The sequence below is a fragment of the Pituophis catenifer genome, unplaced genomic scaffold (genome assembly GCF_029215685.1).
Source record: "Pituophis catenifer annectens isolate HBS135680 unplaced genomic scaffold, rPitCat1.0.hap2 SCAF_4, whole genome shotgun sequence".
In the NCBI taxonomy this organism is placed as follows: Eukaryota; Metazoa; Chordata; class Lepidosauria; order Squamata; family Colubridae; genus Pituophis; species Pituophis catenifer.
Window position 1 is genome coordinate 41,604,035 of NW_027256884.1, and position 6,441 is coordinate 41,610,475.

The following is a 6,441-nucleotide window of genomic DNA, read 5'->3' on the forward strand; positions in this document are numbered from 1 at the left end:
CCTTTAACTGAAGTCTTTCCAAAACAGTAATGAGCACAATGAGCTATTTTCGAAGCTTTTCATCTAAGAAAAATCAAAACAACTGCTATAGGAAAAACAGCAAGCTTTGCAGCATTTCAGCAAGGGGGATTTCTTACAAACATAATTATTATTTTTTTTTAAAAAAGAACCTTTTGAATATAATTGTAATTAGGCATATAATTTTATGATGCCTTCTTTCCTGTTTCTTATACTCTGATGTGACATGCCTGTATTATATTTAATTATACTTCATGATAACCAACATTCTTCATAAGTGTTTGCAAACTCTTGAAACTGCAGTGTATATAGTAATGCCCTATCCTATTTGATACAATTTCTTTCAAAAAATTATTCACTGTTTACTTTGTAATTCAAAGGAGAGGATTAACAAGAGATTTTCATGTAGTAGATGCCAGCTCTTCCATGAATTTTGTAAATAAATTTCAAATGCATCTCACAAATGAGATAAACAAGAGCCTCTTTTTAGATGAAGAAAATATTCAAGAAATCAACAGTTTAGCACAATATTACTTTAAAACCTAGTTAATGCTAGTTAATACCAACTCAGGTACATTATTATATCATGGTGCTGGAAGAAATATCCATCTAGTTCAGTTACAAGCTGGGAGGAAGGCACTGGAGATAAAATGGGGCTGGAGACTGATTGGGAAGAAAGGTTCTCTTTATTGATGAAGTACAACCACCAAACCACATGTGATTCTGGGGCAGGGGTTTGGAAATATTTTTTTCCTGCTACCTCTTCAGTGGAGCATGTTAATTGCCTGAGGGGCATGCCATGGAATTGGCAGGGTGGTATAACTGCAAGGGTCTTAGTGTCACAGAGCAAGAACTAGCTTAGTGGAAGCTAGTGAAGCTAGGTGGGTGAAGAGGATAGCTTCAGTCTGATTCTGAATGGGGTGTGTATGCAGCTACCCATGAATCTATTCAACTGGTTAATTACATCAAGGTAAATGAGGAAACAAAAAAACTTTACAATGAGTTTCCACCCTCCCTCACAGTCGTGGCTCCGATCACTGAGCCTGTGTTATCAGCAGGAGAGGACTCCGAGAGTGAAGGAGAGGAGTTGGCAAGGCCTCCCTCTCCAGGACCCTCCTCTCTGGCAATGCCTCCGGTGTCCTCCGAAGGCCAAGAGATAGGGCCGGGGCCAAGCACTTCCACGCAGCCGCAGGTGGACAGTAATGATGATGATGATGAGTCTTGGCTGGACCCTCGACAGTGTCGCAGAGATAAGCGCGCGCAGCAGAGGAAGAGGCGTGCCAGGGATTAGGCTGAGTCACTGGACCACACCCCATGGGGTATAAAAGGGGGTGTGGTGGCCGTTCAAGCTCTGTGACGAGCAAAAACTGATATTGAACAAACCTCTCTGCATTGCTGGACTTTTTGAATATTCTCTTATCTTTTGTGTGTTGGCTTTGAAAAACACTCCCTTCGTAAGTAAAAGACTCTTGGCAGCCAGCCACTGGGTTGCTGCCAATTCTGCTCTTAGAGAAATCTTTGTCGGCTGATTTATTTCACTACTGACTGTCTGTGGGGGTGCGTGTGTGAGACGGGGACAGAACAGTCTTTTCCAGTTGTCTTTTGAAGCTTTACGTGGGGGACATTGGATCCATAAGTCCTTTTTTTCTCTGCAGCTTTTACAAGCATCTGAGTAATCTGTAGGACCTGGGAAGATCTGCTTCACTTTGGTTGCATGGTGACTTTCTAGTGGATGGCTGGATCCAAACCCAAGTTCCTGGCTCAAATGAATGGAAGATCTCCACTGGAGGCAGCGTTTGGGTCAATGTGGTCTGCTTCCAAAGATTGTGGAGTTGTCTGTACATGGCTGAAAGATATGAGAATAGGGCCACCCTACCCCCTTTGTGGGTGATCCTCCCAGAAAAGGCATTGTTGGTGTGACATAGGAATAGAGAACAGAGGATAAGAGATGGAGAGATGGAGTGGATTGTCACTGCGTTTTTGTATTTACCAGCTGAGCTCATATTTTTGGACCTTAAGACTTTCCGTAGCTTGCCAAACTTCTTATCAGTAAGCTAACTACGCATGTCCGCATCCTTTCTTTCTACTTCACACTTTTCTTTGTTCTCTTGCCAAGAAGTCCGGCTGCTAGAGGTAGCCGGCAGGAACTTTGCCAAAATGTAACAATTTAATTATTTTAGATTAGTAAGATGTTTTACTTTCTTTATAACAAATAAATTAGTTTATTCTTAGAAAAAATATCTTCGGGGTTTATTTTCTTACAAAGGTATACACAAGGAAAATGCCACGATCCACGTCTCTAAATCAAGGTGTGATTACCCAAAAGCAGAATGGGATTAATCAGCGCCCTGAAACTTGCAGGCTGGGTTTGAAAAGACATTAATGTTAACATTGCAGATGTTAAATAGATAAAACCACTTAAATGCAAGAATTAATCTTTTCCTGTAAATGAACTTAAAACATGGGCTTATAATCTTGGGCTCTTTTTTTTTTTTAATTGAAAAGTTTTAAAAATTTTTACACATATTTTCCCCTCCCTTCTCCCCCCTCCTGCCCCAATCCTCCCTCCCCGGACTTCCCAGAGCAAGTACAGGGTATAGCATTTAACAAACAAACAAAAAATACGCTAACTATCTATAGATTTATCTCCCTCTTGCACTTTAACTCCCCTTGTTCATATCTAAATATAACTATTTAAACCAATTATTGCTTGAAAGTAATCAATCCAACTTAGTTCTTATCCGTTCTTCAATAATAAGCAAGTCTTCTTTCGTCCAGTATTACACAATCAGAGCCCAGCTACAATTAACCGTCACATCTCCAACCCTTACATATATTAACACATTAACAAAAAATTTTAACCAGTCTCAAATAAAATATATTGTAAAAACCTTATTTTTACTTTTTACCCCATAAACTTATATTGATTTTTCCTGGAAACATTCCTTACTTAATAGCTTTGCATAAACTTATTCATCTTATTTTCATTGCTTAAACTTTTTTTTTTTTTTTTTACAATTTAAAATTCTTGTCTCTTTCCCACCATAAATTGCATAGCAGACAGGGGGTGGGGGAACCATTGTTCCTCTCTCTATATATATATTTCCCTTTTCTTTTTAAGTTGTTAAGTTTTTCTTTAGTTAGCCAAATTGGTTTTCCAGCTTTGTCCCTGAGCAAAGCCCACTCCTTACACAACTTCCTTGCTTGTCTCTTTGTCATAAGTCTCCTAGAGGGGATCTGGACCTGACTCTCGAGCTATAGCTTCCCATGTTCCCCTGCAGATGTGGAATTCAATTGATTTAGCCAGGCCTTCCCCATGCCGCAGCTTGGCTGTGTCCTGCAGCTCAGCAGCATGCAGCTTGGTTGCATTCCACAACTATACCTGTTGCCCATGGCTTACCTGCCACCCATCACTTACCTGCCATATCCCGCGGCTTACCTGCCACACTCCCGCAGCTTACATGATGTCTTGCCTTTTGTTTTTGGACCATTGGGAGTCCGGGAGGATTCTGCTTCTGCTGGCAGAGTAAGGGCACCTCCTTGGACTGGGTTTTGGTCAGCAACTTCCCAGCTGGTTGCCCAAGAATGAACCTCTCTCACTTTTCTGTTCCATTTTCACACAACTTCCCTTCTCCCTACAAAAGGTCCTACACTCTTTTCCTGCTCCAAAGACAAATTATTTTGATTTTCTTGCTCTTTTCCAGCCAGCAAATCATTTTTGTTCTCCAGATTATAATTTTGAATAGTCCTTTCAATTGATTCCAGTATAGCAGAAGTATAGAAATTTAAAAGTTCTTGTAAAACCTCTACAGTCACAACTTGTGAATTTGCTGGCTCATATAGTAATGATCCTCCATCCTTGATGTCAGCCATATTTCAATTCCCAGTTTAAGTTTATTCAGCTATCAGGTCAATAAATCCAATAGTTTTCCACACAATTTAGAAGTATAAAGTAGTTGAGGTCAATACCATAGTCTTTTTCATTTCACTAGCACTTTAAATCTTTTTCTTGCCGCGTAATCTGGTAGCTTTTACAATGTTGCAGCTTTAACGATCACTTTCACTTATAAGTTTCATTTTAAACGCCCTTAAGCGCCATCTTTTTCCTTTTTCTTTTAAACGGAGTTAAAGTTTAATACTTGCATTTTCTGTTCTCCTGATTTGCTCTGCCAGCATCCAGATTCAAATTTTCTCATAGTCCTTAAAATTGCACTGCTGGTGTGGTCACGACCCCTTGTTCTGCATAGAGCAGAATCATCCCGGATCCGGAGCGCTGAAGGGCTTTCAGGGAGCTCTCACCCTGCAAACCCCAGGCTTAAAAAAAAAAACCTGGGGGTCTAGGGGCCCCCTTCTGCTCTTCTCTCCCCCTTTTTCCCTGGGGGAAAATCAGAACAGCTGATTTTCACTGTTCTAGCGGCAAACGGAATCACGGGGCTGGAGCTCCTAAAGGAGCGTCCATTCGGGGAATGTGGAGCCACCGGCAGTCTTCAAGAATTGCTCAAACTGTTAATTCAAAAGGGAAGGTGTTGACAGAGGCAGCAGTAAAGGATTCCCATGATGATTATGGCTGTGGCCCCCAAAAGGAGAGCTTTCAACCCATGAAGGTCTAGCATACAAGGCAAAAGTTCTGTTAGGTAGAGAAGAAATTTACAGTATCTAATTTTCTATGGCAATTCTTTTTGATGTTTGATGTCACTTTCTGTGAGCTTCCAGTCATGTCTGAAGCAAGCACATGCCCCAAAATTCTTCACAGCCTTCATTTTGCTTTAGTAAATAACTACTGGCTGTCCATTTCCAAGGGCTGTTTAGGAAGTTAGAACCCACTCCTTTCCTAGAAGAATGAAATATTTTGGGAAATATTAAAAAGGCAGAATATTATGTTTCCCTGCATGAGAAATGGGGAAGCATGTTTTAAAGACGAAGCAGCTCCCATCTTCCTGCCCCCACCCTTTGTCAATGGGCCAGAGGCAGAAACTCAATCTTTGTCAATGGACCATCATCTGCAACACAATAGGACCCATCTAGCAACAGAAACTGACCACATGGCACCTGGGAAGATTACATCAGCCAGCAAGGCTAGCTAAGACCCCCATCCCCTGGGAGTCTGACAACCAATCGGAATACTCTTCCTTCACTCCAGAAAGTTCAAAGTACAGAGAGTGCATAAAACCAAGGCACGCTCAGCATCTCTGCCTCTTTTTCTGTTCAGGAATTCAAGCCATGTGATCCTGTCCACCATTAAATAATCTTTCCAAGCAGTCTCCATGTTTCCAGTGTCTTTTTCCCCACTTGGAGCTGAACCCAGAAGTATATTTTTTCCTACAGATTGCTTCCTGAATCTGCCTTAGTTCTTAGTTCCAAATTGAGGTTAGCCAATCCAGGCTATTAATATTTTTGAAATTATTATATTATAATATTACTCCTACTAATGAGATCACAAGTGTAACATATTCTGCCTTACTGGGCAATTGGGCAGTATGATTTGCATATCACAATCAGGGATTGGGCTTTGGAAATATTATTCCTCCTACCTCTTCAGTGGAGCATGTTAATTGCCTGAAGAGTAGGCCCCCTCCCATGGAATTGGCAGGGAGGTATAACTGCATGGGCGTTATTGCAACAGAGCAAGAACTAGCCTAGGGGAAGCTTTATGTGGAGATGGGTGAAGGGGATAGCTTCAGTCTGATTCTGAATGAGGTGTGTGTGTGTGCAGCTACCCATGAATCTGGGTAACAGTAAAAAAAAAAAAAGTTAAAGCAATGAAAAGAAAATACCTTTACCCTAGTTATCTGACTAGCAAAACAGGGTGAATAGAACTGTGTTCACATTTTTTCCCTCCCTAGTTGTACCTTAAAGAATAGCCCAAGATTATGAGGCAATGTTTTAAGTTCATTTATAGGAAAAGTTTCATTCTTGCATTTAAGGTATGTGTTTAAGTAGTTTTATCTGTCTAGTTAACATTAATGTCTTTTCAAACCTAGCCTGCAAGCTATTCACTCCATCTCTCCATCTCTTACCCTCTGTTCTCTATTCCTATGTCAGACCAACATTGCCTTTTCTGGGAAGGTCATCCACTAAGGGGGCAGGGTGGCCCTATTCTCATATCTTTCAGCCTTGTATAGATTCATTGACAATGCCAATATACTCAAATGTAATATAAATGCAAATGTACAATAATACAAAATGAAATACAAATAAATTATATTTGCATATTACATGAATCTGTTCTTTAAAACAGATTCTGTCAGTCTGGGGGTGGGATTGTTTGTATCCTGGGATGTTCTAACATTAATTCAGTTTGACCCAGCTATGAGCTGGAGAAGGATGGAGCCTTCAGTAACCACAGCATAGCTAGCCAATGAGTCATGCACATTCCAATGGCTCACTGACTGGAGGAGGTGAGAAGTCACCAAGCAGCTAGCT